Genomic DNA, 21,024 nt, shown 5'->3' on the forward strand with positions numbered 1-21,024 from the left:
TTAACTATTTTTATAAAGCTTTATATTTCAGAAGTATGATGCAACCATGTACATGTATTGCGAAATTTCTGTCTGTCAGATGTCCATTGTCCTTGACTTCGTTTTCATGGTTTAGTGACTGCTTGAAAAGAAATTAGAGAATTTTCAACCTTTTTTTGGATCTGTGATCTAAGTTATATTATCAGGTCTGTTTCTAAGATACTATTAGCAATAGGTCAACTGTATGTGGTGTATGGAATGATTGTAAGGTGTACATATCTGCCTGGTATCACCTGACATTGACCTCATTTTCATCGTTCATTGGTCAAAGTGTTCAATATATCTTGGTTTCTTTTGTTTCTTGGATACTATAAGCAGCAGGTCAACTTTATATCATATGTGTTGAATTATAGTAAGGTGTACATGTCTGGCCAGGTTTATCAAACCTTGACCTCCTTGGCATGGATCATTGATAATTTATGTTTATGTAAAATTGTACTTTTAACAAAATCATCCCTGGTCAATACAGCAGGTGAAACATTTCAGCATGTGGATGGATGTAAGAAGATGTGGTATATTACTTGTTTTATTAAATTTCTATAGAAACAAACTATTTTCTTCAACTTCTTACTGGAACAAATTATTTTCTGTCAAGAAATATTTTATTATAATTTATTTTAAAAAACCTAAGCACCTCTTCAAAAGATGAATGGTTTGTGCCTATATTGAACTTAGTGCAACTGTCTGGTTGTCATCATAGTAGACAGTTGACAATCTTAAAAATCATACAAGAATAATAAAACCTTAATCCTTTTTGTTTAAAATAACATGAATTTGTGTTTGAGTTTATTCATATAAGCCAACACAGATGACTGGTTATGCTTGTAAACTGAACATACAGGGTTTTTGTTTTAGAGGTCATACAAGCCAGCACAGAGGACTGGTTATGTTTGGAAACTGAACATACAGGGTTTTTGTTTGAGTTTATTCATATAAGCCAACAAAGAGGACTGGTTATGCTTGTAAACTGAACATACAGGGTTTTTGTTTGAGTTTATTCATATAAGCTAACACAGAGGACTGGTTAAGCTTGGAAACTGAACATACAGGGTTTTTGTTTTAGAGGTCATATAAGGCAACACAGAGGACTGGTTATGCTTGTAAACTGAACATACAGGGTTTTTGTTTTAGAGGTCATACAAGCCAGCACAGAGGACTGGTTATGTTTGGAAACTGAACATACAGGGTTTTTGTTTGAGTTTATTCATATAAGCCAACACAGAGGACTGGTTATGCTTGTAAACTGAACATACAGGGTTTTTGTTTGAGTTTATTCATATAAGCTAACACAGAGGACTGGTTAAGCTTGGAAACTGAACATACAGGGTTTTTGTTTTAGAGGTCATATAAGGCAACACAGAGGACTGGTTATGCTTGTAAACTGAACATACAGGGTTTTTGTTTTAGAGGTCATATAAGCCAACACAGAGGACTGGTCATGCTTGTAAACTGAACATACAGGGTTTTTGTTTTAGAGGTCATATAAGGCAACACAGAGGACTGGTTATGCTTGGAAACTGAACATACAGGTTTTTTTTTGTTTTAGAGGTCATACAACTTCTGTTGGTTATTTTTTAAGGACAGTGATACATTTTATAACACTTTACTGGCCATATAACTCATCATTGTATTGAATTTTCAAAAAATTAGAATAACTGGATTCGAGCGTCACTGATGAGTCTTTTGTAGACGAAACGTATGTCTGGCGTATATACTAAATTTAGTCCTGGTATCTATGATGAGTTTATTGATAAAGAATGTAACAAGAGAATTATATAGCTGATAATAATCATGTGTAACTATATAATGTACCAAATGCTATCAATTCCAAAAATCTATTATACTTAAAAAAAAATTGTTTGAATTTGCATTTCAATTTTATACTCTAATATAAAAATGCAGAAGTAGAAAAATGCTTATATTGTTGTAAAATCATATTGAGATGGAATCCAATGGCTAACACATATCTCCATGGATATTATTTGGCTGTACCCCTTGCTCATCTGATTCATGGTTTATTGACTTTGAAACTTTTGATAAGTTAAAAGTATTTTGTTATGCAGTTTTATAAGCATTGGTATTTCTCATTTCTGTGAAGTTTATTTGGTTCTGTACCTGAAGTCACGTTTCATTGACTTGGAATGTTCTGCATAGTTTATATGCTTTTAAAAATTCAATCAATATTTGCATTATACTATCAGCATCTGCATAAATACATATATTATTTACTTTACGGTATCAAGCAGGCAGAAAGTATTGGTATTCTATGTTTTTATTCAACTTACAAAATTACAGATCTGTACAAAGTTGAAAATATTAAAAAAAATATCAATGAAAAATACAATTGAAGTCATCAAAACGTCAATTCCCCTGTGAAATGTTCCATGGTTGACCCTGGTTTGTGGCAGTGGTTATGAACCATGGTTGACCATGGTTAACCATGATTTGTGGCAGTGGTAATTTTAAAATCATAATTGACCATTCAAACCTAGCGAATAATATTGTGTCCCTTTTTTACCCATAACCTGTTCAGGGTTGGACCTCTGCGGTCGTATACATCTGTGCACAGCGAAGTTATTTATTACCTTTCAAACAAAAGAATGATTGATGTATTCTTGATTATTTTAACATTGGAATTAGAAATTGACAAACTTTTCATCTTGTACAATTTTATCAGTTATACCTGGAATTCAAAACAACTTATTTATCATAAATATAATGTTTATGTGGACATGGATGACTGACACTGACAGACAAATTTCTACCACTTTTTTCTTCTGACATTTTCAGAAAACCATCAACATACTGATGTTTATATTCTGATGTGTTAAATTAAAGATAGCCATTTCAAATACCATAATAATTTGTATATCTTTTAAGCAAATTATCAAACCTATTTCCGGTAAATAAACTTATCTGATGATAAAAATCTGCTTAACTTGACAACTCTGGAGATCAATCTCTTCAGTTGAACTTTAAGCACATTTGGTCACGCCAAGTGACGTTTATTCCAAGTCATTTTTAAAAATGTTTCACTGAGTGATTCCTAGCTAACGTTTGGAATAGGCGGATCCAGGGGGCCCCCTTTCGTGGGAAAAATTTGGTTGATTATATAGGGAATCATTGAAGCATTACTGGATCATGGTCAAACCATTGTCAAAAGCATGGATAACCATTGTCAACCATGCATTGACCATGGTCAACCATAATTGTCCATGCTTTATCCATGGTTAACCATGGTCAACCAGGGTCAACCATGGTCACGTTTCGCAGGGGTTAAGACATCAGTAAGATGTAAGATTATGATTATTATCAATGTTATAAAAGTAATCAAGCTCAGCTCAGATTATTCAAGATCTTGCTAATAAAATATCACATATTATTATTATTATAAGTATTAAATACCCCAATGGGTGTATCTAATTTAAACCAAGATATTAATGTCAATGCAGAATGAGTTTTAATAATTCCAGAGGGATTTCCTGCAACCATTTGACCATAAATTATTCCAAAGGGATTTCCTGCAACGATTTGACCATAAATAATTCCAGAGGGATTTCCTGCAACGATTTGACCATAAATAATTTCAGAGGGATTTCCTGCAACGATTTGACCATAAATTATTTATTGACAAGCATGCTCAATACAGAGTATCCTATCCAATTTCATTTAACGTCTTTGAAACAATTCCTGCACATTTTCAGTTGAAAACAATTGTAAATAGTTTAACATAACCTTCCCCATTAAAAGGTCTATTCCGGGATGTGTTTGGGATATTGTTGTTATTAATGTCAACACGATACATCCACTTTATCTATATTACTGTTCTGTAGATAATGGACTTCATTTTTCATCACAGTGCATGAATTAAGTTCATACAGGTGTAAAATATTGCATTTTTTTCTAAGATGTAAAAGCAAATTTATTCTGCCATAAAAGTAAAGCCTGTAGCTATTGTGTAATTGAAGAAAACCTCACATGAACAGGATAAGACACATGACTTTGCTTTATCTAAGAATAGACCACATATGGGCTTAGTATAATAATTCAAATTTGAATTTTTCACAATTTTGATTTGACGTTTTTATATCTCAACTAAATGATTTTGAAATATATATTGCCAAATAAACAATTTCCCGGTGTAAACAAAATTTACTGAAAACTTTTGTACAATTTCACAATTCCAATAGTTTCATCTTCTTCTGGAAAAAAAATGTAAAAAACAAAATATATAATCAATATTACTTTAATTTCATTCTGAATGGAGTAATTGATATAAGACCCAATATTTGGCCCCTGAAATTGCAAAAAGTTAATATTATTTAAGCTTTCAATGATTCTGATAAACATATAATTTTAAAAGTAATCTGGAATAAGTATGTAGTGCAGAAAGATCACTTCTGATGTCATAAACACGCTGAAATGGACCATATGATGGCCAAATATCATTTTCAGTTAAGCATTTACACATATATCTATATATCTCAGAGTATTGCTGAAGACACACTCTCAAAATAATACTTTTTACTCAGTTTCTGGCGTTTTTACACTAATAGTCTTAATCATACATTTTGAATTGCTTGAAAAATATTTCAAAACTCAATGATGGTAGTATCTGATACTATCAAATACCTAATTATAAATATAAACAATTTTATAGCTTTGAATTATGTAGATTGAAAAAAAAAATGTCACCCCACCTTAACTAAATGTCAATCACATTAACATCACATTCGTAAGATAGAGGTTCACCAGTGCAAAAGTATTCTTGTTTGCAAAATCATTAATGAATAATCATCATTATGGTTTCATTAGTATTTCATAGCACTATAAAATCTTATACAGACGTTTGATTGGGCTCATTTGTCAAAAAGAACTATTTTCATCTCTTAAGGACATCTCATTAAAACTAATATATTATACTTCTACTATACAAAGACAAAGAAATTTTGTTTGTAAAAGTTAGTTTATTGTTTGTATATCTATTAAATTATAAATTCATTATGAATGAAAATGCATATAGAATGACATTTAAACTTTATTTAAATCTGTCTATAACAATGCGATCACTGACAAACTCCTCCAACTCCAACTTTTATTTTTGAAACAAGATGTCATGAAAGACAAATCTTTGGTCTGCACAGATTTTTTTTCCGAATAATTATCTACTAGCTGTATACATATCTTTCTTCTAAGATGAAGTAAATTTGAATATATGGAGATTGTTTTGGTGAGACCTTGTCATCTAAGACCTTTATTTCATGTTCACATTCCATAGGTCTAGACAAGTTTTATATAGAAGTAAAGAAATGCAGCATGATTGCCATTGAGCCAATCGTTTAATAGTGACCAAAGTAAAAGTTAGAGTTTTAGGATAAGAAAAGCGACTGTTCATCAGCTACAATTTGTGACCAATCAATTCTAAGTTATATATATCATATAAAGTAATAAAAAAACCTTGGCAAGTGGACAATCAAGGGGATGTGTAATATGCAGTCAGAATGGAGACTTTAAAAATTTAAATACATTGCCTTCTATTTGGAAAGTGCCCCTCCCTTTGCCTGTTAAAGTAACTTTTTGTAGCTTTATGAGGGATCTGTATGTAAAATAATTGAAGGCAAACTATCTAAATATACCCAATGCACCGCACCTACTTTCTTTTTGTCCCTTGACCTGGTATTATATTACAGAATGAAGTTGCAGTGAAAGTCATGACCTTTATATGGATGGGGAAATTGCAAGTACCTAAAATTACTGAAGTGAAGTGGACCATGCCTACACTGACTAAATATTTATGACTTGAGATATAACCTATATAATATTTTATTCTTTAGGCTAGTTTGAATCAGAATACATTAACTTTGTTGTCTATTAGGTCTATTGGATTTCCCCCGTACTATTTCTCAGATTCTAAAACCACAAATATTGGAAGGTGTTGGTAGAGTAGGCATGTTGCCATATTTTGTCTTTGCCTACATGCAGGAAATATTTGCCACTGAATGTTAAGCAACAAACCACTAAACAATCTTTGCCTGGACTTACATGGAAACAATCTTTGCCTGGACTTACATGGAAACAATCTTGGCCTGGACTTACATTGAAACAATCTTTGGCTGGACTTACATGGAGACAATCTTTGCCTGGACTTACATGGAAACAATCTTTGCCTGGACTTACATGTAAACAATCTTTGCCTGGACTTGCATGGAAACAATCTTTGCCTGGACTTACATGGAAACAATCTTTGCCTGGACTTACATGGAAACAATCTTTGCCTGGACTTACATGGAAACAATCTTTGCCTGGACTTACATGGAAACAATCTTTGCCTGGACTTACATGGAAACAATCAAGGTTTATCATTTCAAGCAGAAACAATGCAGTTTGTGGTACAATGTTTACAATGTTGAAATATTTATTGTCCCATTGATGTTGCCACAAAGAGGATATTAAAATGGTCTCATTCCAATTGTCCATCTGTGTACATCCATCCTTTCATCAGAAGCACATCACTACTTAGAAAGCGTTGGACATTTATAGACAGTCACAAAGTTTTGATATAATCTCTTCATACTGCTATATTGCCTGGTTTGATAGTTTTGATGGAACTTTGACTATTTTGTTTAGTATTGTAACAATTACACCTTGTGGATGCAATATTATAGACAACTGAATACATCATTGCATCATAATACCTAGTATGATTATTTGTGACATCACAGATTCAAAACACTCAAAATGTTGGCAGAATTGCATTATCAAAGTGCATAAAAATATATGCAAATAAATACAAATCCATGTCTGCTTGTTAGAGGAACTTTACTTTGCAAACTCAACCTGTTGGATATGTACTGATATTTGCAAAGTCATAGATACATAATTATCGGCTTTGAACTAATGGTAGCTGCCAGTTACTGTGAGCACTCTCAATTATTTACTCAGTGTCTATTTTGTTGATAAAGATGAGGGATGGATACATACCCTGCCACATCCTGCCTGTGTTTATGTTTCATGGTTTTCTTTGTATCCATCTGATGAGTTAAGCCTTTTCCAAATGATTTTTAAATGTTAAAAAAATGTTAGAATATTGAAGTTTGTTCTTATGTTGTGGTGTTACACCACTGTCTTATGTTAGGGGAGGGTTGAGTGCTCACAAACATTTTTAACCCTGGCACTTTCTTTTGGAGCCTGTAGTTCAGTGGTTGTTATTGGTTCATAACTGTCATATTTGCTTTTTTTGTGAATTTTTTGTTATCAATAAGGCAGTTAGTTTTCTCAATTGATTTAAGGATGTTTGCTCCTCCATTTTTTGATTTTTTGCCAGATTTTCGGAATCCTCTGGTTTTATCCATGTATTGTCTTTACAAAAAATTTGCCCACTATCCCCTACTTTTCTTTTAATAATTTTATTACATAAAGCTTGAAAAGCCATATTTCAAAATTTTATAAAATTCTTGTTAATTTTTCATAATTTTTGAAACAGATAAGGTGCCAATGTTAAATATATGAAAAATCTAAAGAGATTTATTTCCTGCCAAATTTTCAATGGCTTATATCTCGAAAACGAGCACCCGGACCCTCCATTTTTTTTCATCTTTTTTAGTTTCTTTATTTATATACTATCAATCCATAACAGTCTTTTAAAAAGCTTGTTATTTTTTAACAGAGTAGCGAACATCCTTAATGTCAGGTATAGCTGACTATACGGTAGGGACTTTTCTGATTGTAAGTGGCTGTACAGTTGTCTATAATTGCTTACATCTAGTATGGTAGTTGTCTTATTGGCAATCAAACCACATATCTTTATTTTAAAACTCATCAGTTGGAATCACCCGAAATCTTAGCAAATTACTTCCTCAATAGATATATATACCTGTTGACAAAGTTTCCCTTTAGAAAAAAATGGTTATAAATTAAAAACCTACTACATGTTGTAATTGATTATTCAGTAGATAGAAGATGGAGTATAATTTTTTACCCTCCACTGACTATATCTGTAACCTTGGTTCCAGATGATATATCAAATGCTTTATTTTAAATTATCACTTTACTTGGAAATATTATAACATGCAATGAGAGGATGATTACTCCAGGACCAAACTTAGATACATGTATATGGAAATATTTTAGGAGAGGGAAAAAGGGGGGTGGAGATTGTTTAGCTCAATACATCCAAGGTCAAGATCACAATTATTAGAAATCAATTTGAATTGGTAACATAAGGGACACTAGAACCCCCAAGCCTACGACATCTTGGTTCAGTAACTGATTTTATATGGTTTAGAGGAGTTGCAGCTCATTAAATATGGCTCTCTTTCTTTAGTAGCATAGATGAATATGGCATGGGATAGTGTGATCTTGCTTTCTTTGGTTATTTATTTTTTAACAAACATTTTACACTCATTGACATAATTTACTATCTGTAGAAACCATTATAAATTACAGTGGGTATCTATTTTAATGGATTAAGGAAAAGTTATATTTTCAAGGATACTAGTTTATGATTTCATGGTTCCAACAAACTCTGCATACAAATCTATAGGAAATTTTGGTTAACCTATACCTACGAAATACATGACCATTTTTACCATAGTAATAATGATGAAACCACAGTATGATGTCTTAATGTGGCATCTATTAATTAAGTACTTGATGCAGTAAATTCTCATTGTATTTATCACAAGGATGGTGTTGATGAAGTCAGGGGATTAATTTTTTGTGTGCGACATCATTGACTTTGTTAAACTCATAGAATTAATTTAAATTTACACTTCTTTATTACATTTATTAAAGCAATTGCTTTTATGCTATCGCGTATGGCCATCTTTGTGACCCAGATCAAAGACTCCGCCCATATCAAGCCATAGTATTTTGTTAAACAGGCTCCTGGTCTGTCATTCTTTAACACCTATGTATGTTTTCTAATGCAATACATAGCTTGAAACTTTAAAAAAACGTTAGTGGATTTAAGAAGTTTCAGAATATGTTCTTGTAGATGTATTTTTGTATTTAAAGGGTCAACCGTTTGACTATCAAATAACATAGAAGTCCGAGTGAAAAAAAAGTACATTTTTATAACTGCGATTCCGTTTTCCGCCGTTCGTACGATGTTTCAACAAAATATGGATTCATTTCAGTTTTTGATTTAGTATTGAAAATTTAACTGAATTATCTCCTATCAGAGACATATAATACAATGTGTATTATATGTCTCTGCTCCTATTAAATACGGTTTTATATGTTTAATTTGTGTTTCTTTAAGAGGTCAGGTGCTCTTGTTCATTCATAAAATTATCGTTCATTCATACATTTATCGTAAAATCAAAATCACTACACAGGTTAATGTGTAGTGTCAAATGATTACCTGTAATCTAAAAATAGACAAACTTTGTTTGCGCAAATAATTTAGCGGAACGAAACCCTTGTTGAAAACACATAACAATAAGTTCGTTTTCCTTTTCTGTCAAACTCCGTAATATTTATCGATCACCTTACTAATGAAATGGACCCGTCCAAACGTAGTAGATGCCAAGTCGGTCCAGATGAAGAGATATTTCAATTTGGAATTTTCTAGTTACATAGATTGAAAAAAAGTACGTCTTTTTAAATATCATGATCAAAACTGGGAATGCATAACAAATGTCAGATGAAACCATTATCCTCGTCTTTTCAGTGAACAAGTCTACTACGTTTGTTGACACTCGACGGTCCACCGTGTTAGCAATTTTATTTCACATGTTTTCGAAATATTGAAGATCATTTTTCGCAATGTTTCCTGAAAATTGATAAATGTCAAAGCAACGTAGAGCTGTTTGTTCTTGTTAGGGCCCCGCCGACGGCGGGTCGCCCTATAGTGATCAGTCTGTCCGTCCGTCCGTCCGTCCGTCCGTAACACTTTCGTGTCCGCTCCATATCTAGAGAACCGTTATGATTTCATACTTAATACTTAACATGATTATTAACCAACACCAGAGGGTGTGTCATGTTGTATGTACAACTTCCTAGGTCAAAGGTCAAGGTCAAAAACTTTGGTTTCAGTTGACAACCCCGTGTCCTGTGGTGAAGATCGTGTCCGCTCCATATCTAGATAACCATTATGATTTCAAAGTTTATACTTGACATCCATTTTAACAACCACCAGAGGGTGTGTCATGATGTATGTACAACTTCCTAGGTCAAAGGTCAAGGTCAAAAACTTTGGTTTCGAGTTGACAATCCTGTGTCCTGTGGTGAAGATCGTGTCCGCTCAATATCTAGATAATCGTTATGATTTCAAAGTATATACTTGTCATACATTTTAACCACCACCAGAGGGCGTGTCATGATGTATGTACAACTTCCTAGGTCAAAGGTCAACGTCAAAAAAACTTTGGTTTCAGTTGACAACCCTGTGTCCTGTGGTGAAGATTGTGTCCGCTCTATATCTTGAGAACCGTTATGATTTCAAATATTATACTTGACATCCATTTTAACCAACACCAGAGGGTGTGTCATGATGTATGTACCACTTCCTAGGTCAAAGGTCTGTCTGTCTGTTGGTCTGTCCATCGCTAACAAATTTGATCCACATTATATTTTGAGAGGACAGCTGTTATTATTTCATACTTTATACCTGACAAACATTTTCAACTTAACATATATATTAACCAACACAAGAGAATGTGTCATAATGTATGCATCCTAGGTCTAAGATCAGTCTGTCGGTCTGTCCATCCGTTCGTTGTTCTTAACAAATTGTGTCCGCTCTACCTCTCGAGAACCATTAATATTTCATACTTTATACTTGGTGGGTCATAATATATTGAAGGCATAATTCTAAAAATATGTGACAAATATCAATTGGGCAGCACCTTTAAACATATTGTTCAAACATCAATCCATATATCCAGAAGTCACCTTAAGAGTAGTAAACAATGAGTTCACATCATGCAGTCATATCACTATTATACTATGAAAGTAAGATGAGAATATTTATCAGTTTTAACTTAAAATCTTAGATCAAAATCACACATGAGACTATGTAATAACTTCAAATAATGCTTCATATCAGATTATCCGTACAACTTATTTACCCCACGTTATTGACAGCGGGGCCCACAGAGATGGCTCCCATCTCAATGATATCTAGTTCGTATAATAAAATTGAGAATGGAAATGGGGAATGTGTCAAAGAGACGACGAAAAACATACAACAGCAGAAGGTCACCAACAGGTCTTCAATGCAGTGAAAAATTCCCGCACCCGGAGGCGTCCTTCAACTGGCCCTAAACAATACATCAGTGATAACGATTTAATGTCATGTTTGTCTGTGATGACCCCCCCCCCCTTTTCGGGATTGCATGAGAATTATAGTTATCTCGTACCCTCATGCACTTGTTTCTATCCATAGGAAGGTCGGCTATCCATATAAAACTATTTTGGATAGAAACAAGTGCCTGTGCTCGTACCGCATCAGAAGGACATACATGTATATCAACTGAGCAATAATGTTTGGAACTTAGTTTTAAAAATGATGACAACGTACCATTATGAAAATATTTTTATTAAGCTGAAATATATATTTATGTCTTGTAAGATATTTTATTTCTTTCCCGTTTTTTAACATTTGCGTCTGGAAAGTTGAAATGTTTTAACTTAATCATTTGTGTTAATGGTTAAATATAAATTAATAATGAAAATTGTTAAAATTAAATCAATAAAGGAAATTATTGCCCAGTTACAAACACTACCAGGGGATAATCCATGATGATTTCTTTTTGAGTTATATGTTTCAGCACATGTATATTTGACCCCAACTTTAGCCTGGTAAACGTGTTGTCTCCTTGTGAAATATAAAACATTAAAAATGACTTTCTGCTAAAGTCTTTTATTTATATAAAGTTAAAACCTTCTTACTTCTAACTAGACAACACTCATGTCAGGTTTAATTATTATATATATGTGGATGAAAAATAAAAGTCCCCAAACATTAACATGACAGCAATTGCTTTTACAGCCTTTAAGGCTTTGATTTATGTGATAGTGTCTAAGGCAAAGTTTTGAATTATTTTTTTTCCTTTTTCCCTTTTTACTGATGACTTTTTTTCTACCAGTGTTTCTTGTAGTTAACATTTACATTCACTCTGGGGTTAAACCTTTTAAGACATCAAACAGTTTTGTTAACTTTAATAAATTTACTTATCTGGGATAGAGTCTTCTGCATGATCAATACATACCATCTAAAGGAAAGTTTGAAATTGTCAAGTTGCTTTTTAGCTCACATGGCCGGGCCAAGAGAGCTTAGTTTTCTCATCACTTTGCGTCCGTCGTCTGTTTTCTTTAACTTTTACAAAAATCTTCTTCTCTGAAACTACTGGGCCAAATTAAACCAAACTTGGCCACAATCATCATTGGGGTATCTAGTTTAAAACATGTGTCCTGTGACCAGGCCAACCAACCAAAATGGCCGCCATGGATAACAATAGAATATAGGGGGAAAATGTAGCTTTTGGCTTACATCTCTGAAACCAAAAGCTACATTTTCCCCCTATATTGAAACCAAAGCATTTAGAGCAAATCTGACATGGGATATAATTGTTTATCAGGTCAAGATCTATCTGCCCTAAACTTTTCAGATGTATCGGAGAACCTGTTGTTGGGTTGCTGCCCCTAAATTGGTAATTTTAAGGAAATTTTGGCGTTTTTGGTCATTATCTTGAATATTATTAAAGATAGAGATGAACTGTAAACAGCAATAATGTTCAGCAAAGTAAGATCTACAGATAAGTTAAAATGACCAAAATGGTAAGTTGATCCCTTAAGGAGTAATTGCCCTTTAAAGTTAATTTTTAACGATTTTTTTAACCAGATTTTTGTGACAAAAATGTCGGTGATTGATTTGGGGATGTACGGCGGGCGGCCGGGCGGTCGGGCTGGCGGGCGGGCGGGCGGGTGGGCGGGCGGCAATCAAATGTTGTCCGTGCATTAACTCATGAACCGTTCAACCAAAGCTTTTAAAATTTTAATATGTTATTACTGACAACTATACGAAGGTCAAGTTCAATAATGGCGATTTTGACTTTTACCGTTCAGGAGTTATGGTTCTTGAAAGGCGGCAATCAAATGTTGTCCGTGCATTAACTCATGAACCGGTCAACCAAAGCTTTTAAAATTTTTATATGTTATTACTGACAACTATATGGAGGTCAAGTTAAATAATGGCGATTTTGACTTTTACCGTTCAGGAGTTATGGTTCTTGAAAGATTGAAAAATGGAGTTTTCAGTCGTGTCCGTGCTTTTTCTCATGAACTGTTCTACTAAAGCTTCCCAAATTTTAATATGTTGTTACTGATGCCAGAATGGAGGTCAAGTTCAATAATGACGATTTTGACTTTTACCGTTCAGGAGTTATGGTTCTTGAAAGATTGAAAAATGGAGTTTCCAGTCGTGTCCGTGCATTTATGCATGAACTGTTCTACCAAAGCTTCCGAAATTTAAATATGCTGTTACTGATGACAAAATGGAGGTCAAGTTCAATAATGACGATTTTGACTTTTACCGTTCAGGAGTTATGGTTCTTGAAAGATTGAAAAATGGTGTTTCCCGTCATGTCCGTGCATTTTCTCATGAACCATTCAACCAAAGCTTTTGAAATTTTAATATGTTGTTACTGATGACAAAATAGAGGTCAAGTTCCATAATGACGATTTTGACTTTTACTGTTCAGGAGTTATGGTTCTTGAAAGATTGTAAAATGGCGTTTCCATTCACGTTGTTGCATTTACTCATGAACCATTCAATCTAAGCTTTTCAAATATTATTATTTCAAAATGTTGATACTGATGACAAAATGGAGGTCAAATTTGATATTGATGATTTTCACTTTCACCATTCATCAGTAATGGTTCTTGTGATATTGCCAGGACACAAATAAATGTAAATAAATCCGGTTTGCTGTCGTTGTGACAGCCTCTTGTCTTAATTTTTGTAATCTTCTCCTCTGAAGCTACTAAGACAAATTTAACCAAACTTGTCCACAATCATCATTAGGGTATCTAGTTTTAAAAAATGTGTCCCATGACCTGGCCAACCAACCAAGATGGCTTCCATGGCTAAAAATAAAACATAGGGGTAAAATGTAGACTTTGGCTTATATTTCTGAAACAAAGCATTTAGAGAAAATCTGATGTGGATGAAATTGTTCATTAGGTCAAGATCTATCTACCCTGAAATTTTTAAACCAATCTAAATCAGGCAACTTGTTGTTGGGCTGCTGCCACTGAATTGGTAATTTTAAGAAAATTTGGCAGGTTTTGGTTATTATCTTGAATATTATTATAGATAGAGAAAAACTGTGAATAGCAATAATGTACAGCAAAGTAAGAGCTAGAAATAAGTCAACTTGACTATATTGGTCAATTGACCCCTTAAGGATTTATTGTCCTTTATAGTCAATTTTTAACAATTTTCATTATAAATTTGGTAAATTTTGGTAATCATCTGTTCTTTTACGCTAATTTTATTGAGCGTTTATTTATGGGAACGGCATATATTTGCCTCAACTTAGAGCGTTCGATCTAAAAGAATTGCCATATAATTGTCTATAAGAATCGAAAATAATTCAGGGGGGCTTCGATATATCATGATTTTACCACGGGATGTCCCTTTATGCCGATATTTTACCCCTTGCTATTGCTCAGGGTAAAATATTTTGCACAAAGGGCTAACCTGTGGTAAAATCACGATATATTCAAGCCCCGATGAATTTTGTATGCAATCAGAATTCTTTGTAGATCGAGTAGTTTTAATTTGTGTTTCATATAGAGTTTGAAAAAGGATGCATATATGCCTAAAGGTAGAGTGGGGTTTTTTTTGGACATAATATAAGCAGCTCACCTTATGCAATGATACATAAAAAAAAAGGTAGCAATAAAAAAAATGACTGGAAACAAATGAGTTGATTTTTCGGGGAAATGTTTTTCACAAAATTTAGAAATATTAATTTTTGCACCAATTAGTTTGAAATTTAAAAGTAAGCTTATAATCTAGACAAATAAATTATAAATAAATTATAAGGTTTCTTGTTTCAATGTCCGCTTTAAGATGTTGAAATTTCTTTTAAGTTTTTTAATTTGACTGCAAATTTAAGCAGTCATAAGTTTAGGGATATTAATAAAACAAAAGTTATAAAAATACATAGAATCTATTTACTGGGGTAAATGTGATCTCCGTAACTGCAGTTATTGTATATTCAAAGATGGCGGACGAAGGTTTTTGGTCAATATTTCTTTTGTCAATTCCAGAATAATTCTGTAAAATTCTTCGGTATTTCGTGTCTTATTTAAAGTATTACTAAGTTTGAAACTGATATAAAAAGCTTTTTTTCATAGTTCAACTGCTAAATGGAGAAATCATCATTTAAAAAAATCAAAAGGACATGGGTAACTGTAAAGACGTATATCTGTAACTGTAATAAATGTTTAAAGAAGGATATCCATAACTGTTGAGTTGCATTGTTTCTGTTTCATTCATTATCCTCAATCTAAAAGTTCGGACCATTTTTATGGAAATAAAACTGTCATAAGTTCGTCAAAATATATGATATCATCGGGATTAAAAAAAAATGCCCAATATGTTATAACAATATTAGAAAAATCCACTGATTATGACGTCTTCACACTTAGTCCTTTGGATTTTGGATGTGTAATAACTCATAACTTAGTCTTAGATGCATGATTTTTTTCATTAGTTTTTATTGGCTTTGAACTACATGTAGCTTTCAGAACTTGCGATTACTCTCAAACCTTTATTCCCCCAAGGGTGACTGGGGAATAGAAATATGGTCATTTAGTCTTTTTCCGATGAGCAGTAAAACGCTTGCCAAAGTTGGGTGTCCATTTGGCTGTGCGGGATGTATCAAGTTTGCAGCCATGTCTGGTTAGAATGGGGACGTTAAACCAGATGCCTCGTGTAAAGGGAGTGCCACACTCTTTGCCCGTTAAGAACCCTTGCAAGAAATCTTTGAGGGGTCTGTTGGTGGCTTGTTTCAAGGCAAAATTTGTCCCTATCCAATAAACCTTAATTTTCTAGTGATAGTCCAAATTCCCCCGACCATCAGCATGGAAGGCCTTCATTACGAGACCTACCTATTGTATTTAACACTCGTACCACATCTTCTTTTAATTATGTGTATGTTCAGGAGGAGAAAAAGTAAAAAAAATATAGATACAATAGACCTGTAAGTCTTGCATCAAGGGCTGTCCTTGATGAAGGTCTAATAAAATTGGACTGCCACAAATGGCAGATTGGATTGGGTTGGAAGTTTGTCTTTTGTCACAATGCCATCTATGACCCCTCAAAGAATTCTCTCTTCACGAGGCATCTGATTTAATGTCCCATTTTGACCGTGGATGAGTACTTTTGCATTTCACACAGCAAAACAGACGACCTACTTTGGATATGGTGTAAGGGGAGGTAGACAAATAGAGACCATTTTTCCAATCCCAATGTCACTCTTAAGGGTCTTGAAATGTAGTGTTTAGGTACTTGTAATTTATCATCTGGTGTACTTGGTATTGTGCTATTGTTATTTGACAAAACAAAATTGCTAACCTTTTCTCTATGTTTATACTGTTTGATTAATTTTTTTTGGGGTGGCTCAGTATTCATACATACCGCCGTTGTGTTACTGTGCTATAGTCTTTTTGTACTCTTGCCTTCACATTTGGCTTATGAACTTTATCTTTAACGTGGTTGTATGCCATTTTGTGTTTCTCTGTTTGAATAGTTTTAAATTTAGTTTTATAGTGATATAGATTTTAAAGTAATGTTGACTGTGATATATTGTACCCCAAATTTTGATAATCTAAACTATCATGTCTGTTTGCTTTGCTAAAAAACTGTTGTTAATATAATAAAATTCTATGCGACTCACATACAAGTGTGATGTTTAGCTAACTATATAAAACCAGGTTTAATCTACCATTTTCTTCTTAAGGAAATGCTATTATCAAATCAAGAATATGGCAGTTGTTAATTCGTTTGGTTTGTTTTACATTTAGATTTTTTCATTTGCTAAATGACCATCCGCTCCCAATTTTACTTATATTTCAGCTGTAATAAGTTACCAAATCTCCGTCCTCTACCTCGCTATGCATACTGCTGTCTATATAGAAATACAGAATTGGAAGCTTGATCAATATTTTCACATAATAATTTTAAAGACTTTGAAGAACAATTCTGATTCATGCTTATTACACTTTTAATAACCGAAGACATTTATTTCACTTCAAACAGGATTGAATTGTTTAGAAATAAAACCAGTTACGGATATCAATATTTCCAGTTACTTATATCATTGACAATTTATAAATTTCAGTTACCCATATCATCATGATATTTTAGATGGCTGTTTTCTCCATCTAGCGATTGAATTATGAAACAAACATGTAGTATTTGAGGTTCAAATCTAATAATACGTTAACAAAGACACGAAATACCGAAGAATAATACATTATTATTACAAAATTGACAAAAGAAATATTTACCAGAAACATCGTTCGCCATCTTTGGATATATGTAACTGCAGTTACTGAGATCACATTTACAGCAGTGCTATTGGGGCTCTGCATTTTTAAATAAATGGTTGACTGCTAATGAATTTTTAATCAATGAAATTAACAAGGGACTTTTAGGGTACATTTAATGCCATAGAGAAACATGTTCAAATAAATTTAATTAAAGTCAAGATAAATATATAAATAAATCCAATGGGCGTTTTTCAGTGAATTTTAATTTGTTGTCTTTTTTGAAATTTTGAAAATTAATCATTTATAAATAAGACTGGGTTTTTTAATCATGTAAAAATATTTTGAAGGTTACATCTTTTAAAAGAAAAATATAATATCAAGGTCACCTTTGTAATGCCTATAAATAATATATAATATAGGTCAATGTGCATGTATATGAATATCATTGCAGTAGGCTAATTCAAGTGCATAATTGCATATAGGTTTTTTTATATATGTATATAATATCTGAGGCATAAATGTATATATGTATCTGATAATATCGACATTTAAATATTTCTTCCGTTTTTGTTTTTGTTTTAAATATACTGATTTAGTATAATAATTATGAAATTTTCAACTAACAACGCTTTTTTAATGCAAGTCTAAGGGATTTTTGGAATTTGAGAGAATTTAAACTACAACCAAGTACAACAAAAGTATTTCAGGACTTTCTTTTTCTACAAAAAAACTATGAATCTTCATTTTTCTTTAAAATTCTTTTCAATTTCAAAAAATGTACTCTAATTTTCCTATTAAAGTCACTTTTTTTCTGGATTTGAATATAAATAAGATATTTTGTAAACTAATACAAGCAAAAAGAATACATTTTTCCTTGTATTTGTCAATTTTATTACTTCATTAATTAGTAAATGATACTAAATGAAAAGGAAAAGTTTGAAGAAAATAAACATCTGTTAGGAAAAAACTAAAGAAATGTTAAAGAAAACCAAAAAAAAACATTAGAGAGTGTAATGATAATGTTAACTGTTAAATAAGATGTTTAATTAATTTTCAGACACAGAAAAAATAGACTAGTTTGAAGGACATATATGTGTACATAGAGCAATTATATTCCTATAACATTGTCAAGCATGTTATAATGATTGAAGAGTTTTTAACTTGCTGTCTTATTTTAAAATATGATAAACATAACATAAAATTAATTTTTGAAAAATGAAATTTAAAATAACCTTTCTTTTATTATTATTTATTTAATTGAAATAAAAATTATCTGGCTATTTTTATTTAAGTTATATTCATTCATTGAATTCATATATTTTTTTGTCAATAATTCGTTTTAAAGTCTGAAAGAAAAGAAATTGATTTTTCCTGACAAAATTAGTTCAGGTCAACAGTCTGGTCAGAATTAGGAGGAAAAATAAGATGTCTGCAAGGATAATTTGATTATATTATAATTCTGGTTTCAATTTATATATAGCAAATAGTGTATTCAGTGGTGAACCATCTTGTGTAAGGAGAGGAGACGTTTTCTACAGTTGACATAGAGAAACATCATTTGAATCCAAGTAGTACTCAATGGCTTTTATGCTGCTTAAAGGGTTCATTCTAATTAACCTAAGTTGTCAACATTGTTAATGAATACTATTCCATTCTCTCCTTAGTGAAAATTTTCAGATAATGAATTAGAACATTCAACTTAGGTGGAACTTGTGTAAATAAAAAATGAAGCCAAGAACTTAATCTTGTAATCAAAAAACAAAATTAGAATAACTTAGAGGTTTACAAAAAAACATCCATTAATTACTGGTATGTATTTTTAGGACCTTAGATATGTGACTTGAAGAAATATTACAGTGACAAATAGATTTGCATTTTTAGAATTTCACATGAGAGAAGGAGGAACAATTTTTATTTTATTTTCTGTAGTCTCATATTTCTGATAATTCTACCAAAGAGGAATAATGAAACATCGTTCTATTACTTGTTTATTTTTAAGCTGGTGTTTGTTTCCTCAATCAGATTTAAATTTATTTCTAGCAAATACTATAACATGAAAATAAAGAAAATTAGTTGGAAAGATATGGCACAAATATTGCAAACATGTATGCAAAACAATTTTCACGAGGAAATCAGCATTCTGTACATATACCCTTTTCCCCTTTCACAATATAGAATTAGGAGATGTGGTATTATTGCCAATAAACAACTATTCACCAAAGTTCAAATGAAGGGAACAATTTTAGCAACTGTAAGGTCTTCAACAATGACAAAAACCCATACTGTATAATTGCCAATGATTCAAACTATCCTCAGAGTCTTAATAACATTAATGTAAGCAATTGTTTGTCATTGTACTATCTCCAACAATAAGCAAAATCCTGCTTCTTTTAATTATCTCCTTTCAAAATATGGATCATGCCTTCAAATTTATACTCTAAATAATTATTACTTTTAATTGAGAAACTGTAACTTTGATTTATTGTGTATATATTTTGTTTATTATTAAAATATTATGTTACTGCTATCTGTAAGTTAAAATTAATATCTATATGTGTAATTTCAATGAAAAATAAAACCTTTTTAATTGACTTACTAATCATGCTAAATGTATTGTTTCCCAATTCTTCCAGAATCATCAATCTAAGCAAGTCAAAACTTATTGATTGAAATATCTATAAAAAAAAACAGCATTCTTATATTTTGTATATATAAATTTTACAAAAAATGGCGCAATTTGAAAACCAATTTAAAAATTTTTTTTTTAAACAACACAATTAAAACATATTTTTTTTTTTTTTTATTATCTTTCTTATAGATTTCTATTACGCCTTAGAAATAGTTCCCATCTCACTTAAGTACTTGTTTACCAGTTAAGGTAAAATAAAACACCATTAAACAGTATTGATGGATAGTAATAAGATAAATGGAAGAGTAATCAAGACCAATAATTTGTCACCTTTGAAAGGACATTTATCTACTCTCATATTACGTTAACATAGAAAAAACATTAACAAAATATCGGAAAATTAAACTTTAGAATTATTATAAACTTTTAATCTTATTTTTAATTTCTAAAAGGGTCTATATGTTTTTACAAAATGCTGTAAGAAATAGCACCTGACAAAGTGTTTCCCTGTTTGATCAAGTCTATACAAAACTGAATGTTAGTAATTCCCACTCCATATCGATCTGCCTTTATTCTTTATACTGTCAGTTTTTGAAAAATTACACTAAGAAATCACATTAAATAATTTAATAATAATGATTTTCAAATAAATTCTGGTGAGAAAGAGTTGTTTCTAATTACAAAATTTATACTTTGTAACTTTATGGGGAAGTAACCATTTATCATAAAAAAAAATTGCTCTCTTTAATGTATTCTACTTTATGGTCAGTGAAATTTTATTTAATTTGTTTTGCTTATATATTTTGCATCATTTGAAAACAAATTGATAAGTGTCCATGATATATCAA

The 21,024-nt window shown here is 31.9% G+C and overlaps 1 protein-coding gene across 1 annotated transcript in view; it reads left to right on the forward strand.

Annotated features, from left to right (window-relative positions):
* Window positions 1-21,024, forward strand: part of LOC143064921 (DNA mismatch repair protein Mlh1-like) — a 144,203-nt gene that overhangs the window by 56,775 nt on the left and 66,404 nt on the right. The gene's annotated exons all lie outside the window — the stretch shown is intronic.

Source organism: Mytilus galloprovincialis, chromosome 2 (assembly GCF_965363235.1).
Source record: "Mytilus galloprovincialis chromosome 2, xbMytGall1.hap1.1, whole genome shotgun sequence".
Taxonomy (NCBI): Eukaryota; Metazoa; Mollusca; class Bivalvia; order Mytilida; family Mytilidae; genus Mytilus; species Mytilus galloprovincialis.